Source organism: Meles meles, chromosome 5 (genome assembly GCF_922984935.1).
Source record: "Meles meles chromosome 5, mMelMel3.1 paternal haplotype, whole genome shotgun sequence".
NCBI classification, from domain to species: domain Eukaryota; kingdom Metazoa; phylum Chordata; class Mammalia; order Carnivora; family Mustelidae; genus Meles; species Meles meles.
Window position 1 is genome coordinate 120,878,463 of NC_060070.1, and position 12,001 is coordinate 120,890,463.

Sequence of the window (12,001 nt, forward strand, 5' to 3'; positions counted from 1 at the left end):
GACACTTCTGGAAGGCGCCTCGCAATGCCTACTCCCTGTTAGCCTGGATGGCCGCTCTGAGCACCCAAGCCAGACGAAGTAGGCACAATTCTTGCTCATCCCCCACTCAGGCTGGCCCCCGTCGCCACTAGAGACCTGATCACTGTGGTCAAGACGGCCTGGCTTTAGAAACCACGGCCTTGTTTGCTTTCTGGTTTCAGACACATTTGGGGTGTGAAAGGTTTATTTTCTCTCCTAGTCTTGTGACACCTGACTAACATCTCAGCCTCTGAGGGTGCAACCGTGTGGCCCCATGTTCTGTGTCCCAAATACCAGCAGTGTGCTAAACCCAGGACACGCAGTCCTCACAGAGGCACCTGCTTGGGTGACAGATGGCACGAAATAGGAGAGATGACAGTCAGGGGAGGTAAGCCACCAGGGGTGGGCCGAGAGGGGACAAGGGAGAGAGCTCAAGCAGGAGGACCATAGGAGCATGGGAAAGAGTAAGGGAGCCGGAAGAGGGAGGAAGGACCGTCCTACGTTGAGAGGCTGCCTGCCAGAACAGAAGGCATGAGCATCACAATTAGACCCCAGTTCGGGTCTCAGCTCAGCTGTTTGCCAGGCTCTGGGATTTTGGACAAGGTACCATCCCCATTCCCTCCTGTTCAGCAGGGGAGAAGTCCACTTGTGCTCGCTGTGAGCGTTAAGTGGAGGAATGTGTGTGACGTCCAAATTGCTGTGTGATCACTCAGTGGTAGCTGGGAGCGGACACCTGCTCAGAGATGGCCAGGGGCTGTGCTGGGTTCAGTAAGTCACAACAAAGACAAATAATCACAGTGCAGAGTGACAAGTGTGATCCAAAGAAGGCTGAGGGAGGGACTGCCTCCTTCCCAGAGGATGCAGGAGGGATGTAGGAGTTCTCAGCAAAGGGAACAGCATTGCCAGGCTAGGGCACAACACTGTGCTCATGTGACAGCAAGTTTGCTGGGGCTGGAACACGATACTGAGAGTGGGCAGGGAGGAGAGAGAGGTAGGAAGGGCCACAGGAAGGTCAGCTGGGGTCAGGTGCCTTGGCAGGCTGTTTGAACTTTACTCTGCATGACTGGGAAGCCAACAAAGGTTTTAAAACAGAGCAGTGACTGCATTGGGTTAGACATTTGAGGAAGACGATACCACCATCTGCTGAGCCTGTGTTCCAGGCCTTTGCACCAACCAATGTGTTCACGGCTTTACATTTAGTCTCTGCTTCCCTGCAGTGCACAGGGAAAGACCTGTGATCCTTACCAATGTCTGGTAATGAGAATGGAGGCTTCGGGAAGCAGACCACTTTCGAAGGGAACTGGACAGACTAATTTGAAAAAAAATCGTAGGGTCAAATGCCAAGGATGTCTAAAGATAATTTTGAAACACTTCAAGGGAAAATAGAGGGGGACTACAAGGGAAGTCCTGTGTTCTGTCAGCATCAAGACTTAATACTGGGGATGCCTGGCTGACTCAGTCTGAAGAGTATGCATCTCGACCTCGGAGTCGTGAGTTCGAGCCCCATGCTGGGTGTAGAGATGACTTCGGTAAGTAAACAAACCTGAAAGAAAAAGAAATCAGGCACCATAAAAGACTTCATAAGAAGAGTTATTAAAACAAAGTGATAGAGAAATAAAAGGAAATAGGACAGGGAATCAAGGAGCAGACCCATGTGCATGTGCGAAAATGTTAAGAGCCAGAGGAAATGTGCACTGGAGTGGGGAGAGATTGGGTTCCTCAGAAAATGGTGTTGGAAAACAAAATTAGCCCCTTATCTCACAACATATGTGAAAATAAGTTCCCAAATGTGTAAAATTAGTCCTAAAACTTTAAAAATAAAATACAGAAGTTAAGTAATGTATCTGAGGTCACACAGGTAATAAGTAAAGAAACTGTATGTCATTGAACCTGAGGGGTCTGGTGTCAGACCTTGGCCTCTAACCCACTCGGCAGTACTCTGTCCTGGTCCCTTTACACCCCTGCCTGCACTGAGTGTAGAGATGACTTCAGAATAAAATCTTGGGGCGTCTGGGTGGCACAGTCCTTTAAGGGGCCGACTCTTGATTTTGACTCGGGTCTTGATCTCAGGGTCACACGCTCACACCCCGGAAATCAAGAGTGGCAGGCTTTACTGACTGAGCCACCAAGGCGCCCTGAAGATACCTTTTTTAAAATAAATCGTTATCCTGCTTTGGCCACCGAACGCTATCCAGCCAGTGGCAGGTCTAACCTGTCATCACTTCATTACTCACTTCCACATCATTATTTACTCCCATCTTTCTGGTCTGCGTGTTCTTCCCCTGCAGCCTCCCTACAGAATTAATTCCATCCCCGAATGAATCTATTCGCTCCTGTACCCCACTTTGCAAGAGCTGCAACCGCCCAGAGAAAACCAGATGCCATGGGCTCATGCCTCCCTCCACTGAGCCTCCTCCAGTGCCACCCATCCACGGCCAGTGACTGCCACACTGAAAATCCCAAAGGCCACTTTTCTTTTCATCTCACTTCTCCTCTGACCCCTCCCTTCTCCCATTGTTGTCCCAGACCGTGCTTCTGATTGTCCTCCTCCCCAGAACTTTCAGACTAGAGTTCCAACTCCTTAGCTGAGATCCCGATATCTTTTGTGATTTGGCCCCTGCCCACCTCTGCAGACTCTTTTCCTGCCCCCGACTTTGCCCTTCTTTACCTCTGATCTCGAGCTTCTTGCAGTTCTCCAAACACATCACACACACCATCAGCTAGTCCACAGCTCACATAGGCCATGCCCTCCTTTGGGAAAGATCTGGGAGATTCTCTCCCCTCGGCGGGGTTGTGGAACTCCTGTACATGCCCTCATTCCGAAGGCACTCTCTGAGGCAGGGAGACTATCTCTCTGTTCTAGCTCTCCAGCTGGGTGGTCAAAGCAGCTACCTAGGAAATGTGGGTTAGAGGAAGCAAAGGGCCAAATGGTATTTGAGGAATGTACCCAGCACAAGGAAATGTATCCTTTATGTCACCTTGGCTTTGGACAGCCATACCAGCAGTGCGCACACACGCCCCTTCACTTTCCCCCAAACTGGGAAGGAAGCCAGTGCGGACCTGCTCTCAGGGATCTAGAGGGGGAGAAATTCGGAGCAGGGGGAGGAGGAGCACCGTAGCAGTCTCTCACCTTTCTCTTCCTGCCTGGAGTTTGTGAATTAGAGGGGGGAATCAGGGAAGGTGCTTCTGTAGGGGTTGGAGACCCCCAATTCCTGCTATTTCCCTTCTCTCTGAGCCCAGGATTCTGTGAACTTTCCCAGACCTAGGGCAGGACCTAATGGAAGGCTGGTCCCTTCCGTGGGACCTGTGTCTGAGACCAGCAAGGGAAGCCAAGCTGGGTGTGAGACCCGAGAAGGGTAGGGCAGTCACGGGGACGTGCAGGTGGAGGGGTGGCGTCAAGGGTAATTGGTTTTACTTCAGGGAACTTCGTCTGAGAAAGTTGAGTGGCCCCATTAGAACAGCTAATATTATTTGAGCAGTTCACAAAGTACTCTCCCATCAGTTCAAACGATTCCCTGAACACTTTACTGCCTAATAACCGGGAAGGGCCCTGACCTTCACATAGACCCTGAGATGCAGGCACTTTGGTCCCCACCTCGTTGTTGAGGGAGCTGAAGCCTGGAGCCGCCGAGCACGAGGGAAAAATAGGTTGATTGCAGAGTTGGGTCGGGGGAGGTGGGTCAGATTTGGAAGGTGAAGGACAGCTAGCTGGAGGGAAGCAAATGCCTTGCAAGTTAGGCCTCTGATGCTGTCAGGGGCTGGCCAGTCAGAAGTTCCCTCCCGCCGCCCCTTCCTTGTGATGCATCTTAGGACACACTTAGTCCCTCATAAGATCCCTTATCCCTTCAAGATACGAAGCACCACCTGGGACCACCTGCTGGGCCTCCACCTACTGGCCTTTGGAAGGAGGGTGAGTCTCCTCCCAAAGAGAAATTTCCAAGGAGAAATTACCCATGTGAAGGGGACCTCTGCATTTTGGGGGCCTGGGGTGGAACAGCCACGGAGGAACCTGGGCAGTCAAGGCAAGCCCAGGGCTGGACGGAGGCAGGGGGCCAGGCTGGGATGGGCCCTCCTGCTGGAACTTCTCCCAGCACTTGTGGGGACCCCCACATGGAGGGAGCCCCCAAAACAACAAAAAGAGATGGCCTTGCTCCAAGGCCCCACACCTCAGCTCCTCCCAGACCACCAGGGATAGGACAGCGGCAGGAGCAGGGACTATGGAGACTCTCTGTGTCTCAATCCCTCTGGCCTTTATCCCAGAATGGTCTGGGGGCCGAGGCTGACCCCACGGCCAAGGTCTTCTCCAAAGCTCTTTCTCCACTCCTCCTCGCCCCCACTGCAGCCGCCAAGAAAGAACCCTGGGCTTCTGAAAGAGGTGGACTCCAGCTGGTGCCAGGCCAGGGGGTGGGAAAGCACAGGGCTGCAGGCCGCCCACCGAGCAGCGTCACACAAGTGAGCCAGTGTGAGCAAAAGTCTAGAAGGAGGTATCCTCTGAAGCTGGGATTATGAGTCACTTTATTTCCTTCTTTTTTACATCATATATGCTCCAACTGTTGATACTAATTTTGTTTTTTTCAATCAGGAAGGAAATAGGTGCTTGGCTGGCTCGGTCAGCTGAGAGTCAGACTCTAGTTTTCAGCACAGGTCATGATCTCGGAGTGCTGCGATCGAGCCCTATGTTGGGCTCCATACCCAGCGGGGAGTCCTCTGGGGATTCTCTCTTCCTCTCCCTCTGTCCCTCCCCACGCTCATACACTTGCTCTTTCTCTAAAATAAATAAGTGAATCTAAAAAACAAACAAACAAACAAATGCACTGTCATTATTTTTAAAAAAAGAAGAAGAAAGAAAGAAAAGATTAAAAAAAAAAAAAAAAGGAAATAGTCCCTTACACTTAGGGAGCCTTTTATTATTTACCTAATATTTAGTCCTTTTATGTTATTTCTCTCAAGCAACAGTAATCTTTTTTTTTTTTTAGATTTTATTTATTTGACAGAGATCACAAGTAGGCAGAGAGGCAGGCAGAGAGAGAGGAGGAAGCAGGCTCCCTGCAGAGCAGAGAGCCCCATGTGGGGCTCGATCCCAGGACCCTGAGATCATGACCTGAGCCGAAGGCAGAGGCTTTAACCCACGGAGCCACCCAGGTGCCCCAAGCAACGGTAATCTTATTTGTGAGGTGGATATTATTAGTTAATTTTGGAGTTAGGGACTCTGAGATCCCATGGTGTCGAACGACTAACTGAAAGGCACAAAATGGCAGCGAGCAGTGGGGTTGGGGGACTTTGAGCCCGCCTGGCGAGGATGAACGTGAGCAACATGATGGTGGCCAGTAAGATTCTGCTGCAGTTCTTGGTTCCTCTTTCTCTCTGTGTTTTGCCCTTCCCAATCTCTGGGATTCGGTTCATTGAGTCACATCATTAAATCCAGTAAATCATTTATAAAATAGGGGCGCCTGGGTAGCTCAGTGGGTTAAGCCTTTGCCTTCCACTCAGGTCATGATCTCAGGGTCCTGGGATCCAGCCCTGCATCTGGCTCTCTGCTCGGCAGGGAGCCTGCTTCTCCCCCCTTCTCTGCCTGCTTGTGATCTCTCTCTGTCAAATAAATAAATAAAAATTCTTTTAAAAAAATCATTTATAGGGGCGCCTGGATGGCTCAGTGGGTTAAGCCTCTGCCTTCGGCTCAGGTCATGATCTCAGGGTCCTGGGATCGAGTCCCGCATCAGGCTCTCTGCTCAGCAGGGAGCCTGCTTCCCTCTCACTCTTTCTGCCTGCCTCTCTGCCTACTTGTGATCTCTTTCTGTCAAAAAAAAATTTTTTTTAAATCATTTATAAAATAAATATGCACTGATAACCCACTGGGCATTCCATTATTTTTTAAGGCATTCTTTATTCATATATTTTGAAGCTTTATTGAGGCATAATTAACATACAATAAATTGCACATATTCAAAGTGTACACTTGGATAAATCTTAACATATGTGCTCAGATAAAACAGTCACAACCAAATCAATGGACCGATCATCACCCCCAGAAATTTCTTTATGCCTCCATGATCCCTCTCTCCTAACCATCATGCCTCTATCCCCAAGCAAACATGAATCTGCTTTCTGTCACTACCGATTAGTTTGCATTTTCTAGTTTTATAGAAATATAATCACACATCATAAATTTTGTATGTGTGCAAAGTATAAATTCTAGTTGATAATTTTTGCATACAGATATCCAATTGTTCCAGCACCATTTGCTGAAAAGGCTGTCCTATTCTTCGTTTGCTTAGTATTTTTACCATGAAAGGATGCTGAGTTTTTGTCAGATGCTTTTCTGCAACTATGAAGATGATCATGTGGTTGTTTTCTTTTGCCCTGTAAATGTGCTGACATTGATTTTGCTAGGAATTCACCCTTGCATTCCTAAGATAAATCCCACTTGGTTGTGATGCATAATCATTATTAATGGGCCATTGGATGTGATTTACTAGTATTTTGTTGAGAATTTTTTATCTATATTCACAAGGGGTATTGGTCTAGAGTTTTCTTACGGAACCTTCTCTGGCTTTGGCATCGAGATAATGCTGGCCTCATAGAACATGTTAAAAAGTGTTCCCCTCCTCTTCTTTTTTTTTTTTTTTTTTTCTGAGAAATGTTGGTGTTAATTCTCTTTTTGATTTTTGGTAGACTTATGAGTAAAGCCATCTGGGGGACTTTTGTTTGTTAAGAGGTATTTCAATTTATTAAGATTTAACATATGGTCTATCCTGGAGAATGTTCGGTGTATATTCTGTCATTAGGAGGAGTGTTTTGTATGTCTTTTAAGGCTAGTTGGTTTCTAGTGTTTTTTAAGCCGTCCGTTTTCCTTCTGTAAAGGCTATTCTGTGCATTATTGAAAGGAGGGTCCTGAAGTCTCCAACTCTTCTTGTAGATGTGTCGATTTCTCCCTTCAGCTCTGTCAGCTCCTTCGTGAACTGACCCTTTTATCAGTATAGAATGTCCTCCTTTGTCTCTTGTAACAGTTTTTGATTCAACATCTGTTTTGTCGAGGGACGCCTGGCTGGCTCAATCAGTAGAGCACATGACTCTTGATCTGGGGGTCATGAGTTCAAACCTCATGTTGGGTGTTCAGATGACTTAAATAAGTCCTTCAAAATAAATAAATAAAATAAATTTTGTCCAGTATTAGCAGAGCCACCCTGGCTGTCTTTTGGTTACTCTCTGCATGGAATATGTTTTCCCATCCTTTCACTTTCAGCTTATTTGTGTCTCTCTAAACTGAGTCTCTTGGGACCCCTGGGTGGCTCAGTGGGTTATGTGTCTGCCTTCAGCTCAGGTCATGATCCCAGGGTCCCAGGATCAAGTCCGCATCCGGCTCCCTCCTCAGTGTGGAGCCTGCTTCTCCCTTTCCCTCTGCCTGCCACTCCTCCTGCTTGTACTCTCTCTCTCTCTGACAAATAAATAAATAAAATTGTTTTTAAAAAAATAAATAAATAGGGACACCTGGGTGGCTCAGTCTGTTGGGCATCTGCCCTCAGTTCAGGTCATGATCCCGGGGTCCTGGGATCAAGTCCTGTGTCAGGCTCCTTGCTCAGTGGGGATTCTGGTTCTCCATCTGCCTGCTGCTCCCCCTATTTGTGTGTGCTCTCTCTCTGTTTCTCTGACAAATAAAATCTTCCAAAAAATTTTTTTTAAATTAAGTGAGTCTCTTGTAAGCAATAGATACTTGGACTTTTAAAAAATATTTTTGACCATTTTAAAGTATACAGTTCAGTGGCAGTAAGTACATTATTGTACTTACACAATAAATGTTGTACACAACACCACAATCCATCTCCAGATCTTTTCTTTTTTTTTTTTTAAGATTTTATTTATTTATTTGACAGACAGAGATCGCAAGTAGGCAGAGAAGCAGGCAGAGAGCAAGGAGGAAGCAGGTTCCCCACTGAGCAGGGAGCCCGATGCGGGGCTCGATCCCAGGACTCTGGGATCAGGACCTGAGCTGAAGGCAGAGGCTTTAACACACTGAGCCACCGAGGCGCCCCTCTAGATCTCTTCTTCATCTCCCCAAACTGAAACTCCATACCCATTAAATAATAATTCTCCATTTCCCCTGCCCCATCAGTGCCCGGCAACCACCATTCTACTTTCTGTCTCTAAATTTATCGCTAGAGTATGTAAAATACTAGGTATCTCATAGAAGTGAAATCATAAGCATCTGCCTGTCCTTTGTAACCGTTTTTTTTTTTTTTTTTCCCACATAGTCTTCAAGGTTCAGAATGTTGTAGATATGTCAAAATTGCACTCTTTTTTAAGGAGGATTAATAGTCCATTGTATTATATGTACCATATTTTCTTTATCAATTTATCTGTCCGTGGGTGATTGGGTGCTTCCATGTTTTGCTTACCATGAATAACGCCGCTACAAACACAAATGTACAAATATCTGGCCGAATCCCTCCTTTGTGTAGAATTGCGTAGAATACTTGCATAGAGTTGCTGGATCATACAGTAATACTGTTTTTAGCTTTTTGGGGAGCTGCCATACACTTTTCTATAGTGCCTGTACTTTCCACGTTCTCACCAGCAGTGCACAAGAGTTCCAGTTTCTCTACCTCCTCACCAACATTCGCTTATTTTATGTTTCGTTGTGTTCTAACAGCCATCCTAATGTGTGTGAAGTGGTATCTTGTGGTTTTGATTTGCATTTCCCTAATTAGTGATGTTGAGCATCTTTTCATGTACTTACTGGCCATTTGTTATGTTCTTTGGAGAAACACCTGTTCAGTTCCAGGGAGATCATTTGTATTTACTTATTTCAGTTAGATCATTTTTTAAAATAATTTTTTATTTTTATTAACATATAATGTATTATTAACCCCAGGGGTACAGGTCTGTGAATCGTCAGGCTGACACACTTCACAGCACTCACCATAGCACATACCCTCCCCAATGTCCATAACCCCACCCCCCTCTCCATACCCCCTCCCCCTGGCAACCCTCAGTTTGTTTAGTGAGACTAAGAGTCTCTTATGGTTTGTCTCCCACCTGATCCCATCTTGTTTCATTTATACTTTTCCTACCCCCCTAAACCCCCCACGTTGCCTCTCAACTTCCTCATATCAGGGAGCAGTTAGATCATTTTTAAATCCATTCTGCCAATCTGTCTTCTTTTGTGTGTAGTAAAATATACATGAAATTTACCATAAGAATACAATTCAGTAGTATTAAGTACATTCATAATATTGTACCATCATCACTAAGCTCTGTCTTTTCGTTGGTGAGCTTAATCCATTTACATTTAAAGTCACTACTGGGGCGCCTGTCTGGCTCAGTTGGTAGAGCACGGGACTCCATCTCTAGGTCTTGAGTTCAAAGCCCCACCTTGGGTGTAGAGATTACTTAAAAAAATAATAATAATACAAAATAAAGTGATTACTGATATTAAAGGATTTATTGTTGCAAGTGTTCCTTTCACTTGCAAATGTCATCTTTTTTGTTTCTCAATCCTTTCAATACTGCCTTCTTTCGTGTTTGACTTTTTTTCCCCTAGTGTACCATTTTGGTTTCTTCTTCATTTTCTTTTCTGTATATTTCCTCCTTGTTTTCTTAGTGGTTACCCTAATTGTAAATTTAACATCCTAAGGTTAATAGCTATTTTGTCATCAGACACCATGAAGGCCAGAAAGAAGGAGGATGATGTATTTAAAGTATGGATAGGGTGCCCATTTCAGCAGCACATATATGACTATTGGAACAATACAGAGAAGATTAGCATGGCCCCTGCATGAGGATGGCATGCAAATTCATGGGGCATTCCATATTTTTTAAGTTATGCTTACAAAAAAAATTAAAATACAGTACTGACAGGAAAAGGGGGAGAACTGTCAACCAAGAATTCTATATCTAGAAAAACTGTCCTTCAAAAACGAATATGTTAAGGCATTCCCAGATAATCAAAAACTTATGGGATTTGTTGCTAGTAGACCTACCCTACAAGAAATGTTAGAGGGAGTCCATCAGAATGAAAAAAAAGGAACTAAATGATAATTCAAAGCCACATAAAGCAATAAAGACCACTGGTAAAGGTAACACATGGTAAATATTTTAAAAACAAGTATCATTTTATTTTTGCTATGTAACTCCTTTTTTTCTTATATGATATAAAAGATGCATAAAACAATAATCATAAATCTATGTTCACATGTACACAATGTATAAAGAGGAAGGGGGTATGGAATTGGACAGAAGGCATTAATGTAGGCTATTAAAACTAAGATGGTATCAACTCAACCTAGATTGTTTTAAATTTATCTATTTCTTCTTAAGTGAACTTAGGTAATTTGAGTCTTGCCATGTGTTTTCCATTTCAACTAAGTTGTTGAATTTATTGGGATAAATTTGTTCCTAATATTCCCTTATTATTCTTTTATTATCTGTGAAAATTGTTGTGCTGTCACCTCTCTCATTCCTGATATTGGTGATTTGTAATTCTTTCCCCTGATCATTGTGGCTAGAGGTTTATCTATTTTGTTGATCTTAAGCAGCTTGTGGCTTCATTGATTTTTCTTTATTTTTCTGTTTTCTGTTTCAAAGATCTTTGCATTGATCTTTGTTATTTTCTTCTGCATACTTCAGTTTCAGGTGAAAGCTGAGGTCATTGACGTGAGATCTTTCTTCTTTTTTTTTCTTCTTTTTTAAAGATTTTATTTATTTATTTGACAGACAGAGATCACAGGTAGGCAGAGAGGCAGGCAGAGAGAGAGGGGGAGAAGCAGTCTCCCTGCTGAGCAGAGAGCCTGATGCAGGGCTCAATCCCAGGAATCTGAGATCATGACCTGAGACAAAGGCAGAGACTTAGCTCACTGAGCCACCCAGGCGCCCCTTCTATTTTTTTTTTTAAATATTTTATTTATTTATTTGACAGAGAAAGACACAGTGAGAGAGGGAGCACAAGCAAGGGGAATGGGAGATGGAGAAGCAGGCTTTCTGCCAAGCAGGGAGCCCAATGTGGGGCTCTATCCCAGGACCCAGGGACCATGACCTGAGCCAAAGGCAGACACTTAACGACTGAGCCACCCAGGCACCCCTACATGAGATCTTTCTTTAACAAAAAACAAAACAAAACCCACAAAACAAACAAACCAAAAAAAGCATTTAATGCAATAAATTTCCCTAATAGAGGTGCCCCACAAATGCTATGTTGTGTTTTCATTTTCATCCAGTTCAAAATATGTCCTAAATTATTAGTTTTAAAATTTTATTTTAAGTAATCTCTATACCCAACATGGGGCTTGACTTTACAACCCTGTGATCAAGGGTCACATGCTCTACCTACTGAACCAGCCTGGCATCCCCCTAGTTATTTTTTTATCTAAAGGTGTGTCACTCACTTTCCAAACATTTGGGGATAGTCTAAGGATCTTTCTGTTATTTGTTTGTTTTTTCTTTCCTTCTTCTTTAGAGAGAGATTGAGAGTGAGACTGACTGAGGGGGAGGGAGAGAATCTTTTTTTTTTTTTAAAGATTTTATTTATTTATTTGACAGACACAGATCACAAGTAGGCAGAGAGGCAGGCAGAGAGAGAGGAATGGAAGCAGGCTCCCCGCTGGGCAGAGAGTCCCACGCGGGGCTCGATCCCAGGATCCTGGGATCATGACCCGAGCTGAAGGCAGAGGCCTTAACCACTGAGCCACCCAGGCGCCCCGAGGGAGAGAATCTTAAGCAGGTTCTACACTCAGCGCAAGCCCAATACAAGGTTCAATCTCATAACCCTGAGATCACAACCCGAGCCAAAATCAAAAGTCAGATGCTTGGGGTGCTTGGGTGGGCAGTGGGTTAAAGCCTCTGCCTTCAGCTCAGGTCATGATCCCAGGGTCTTGGGATGGAGCCCCAGGGTTTTAGGATTAAGCCCCACATCGGGCTCTCTGCTCAGCAGGGAGACTGCTTCCCCCTCCCCTCTGCCTGCCTCTCTGCTTACTTGTGATCTCTATCTGTC

At 45.0% G+C, this 12,001-nt stretch overlaps 1 non-coding gene across 1 annotated transcript; it reads left to right on the forward strand.

Moving 5' to 3' along the window:
* Positions 1 to 9,724: 9,724 nt before the first annotated feature.
* On the forward strand, positions 9,725 to 9,831 carry LOC123942856. The gene has a single exon (XR_006818493.1). It is a non-coding gene; the product is annotated as a U6 spliceosomal RNA (small nuclear RNA).
* Positions 9,832 to 12,001: the final 2,170 nt, after the last annotated feature.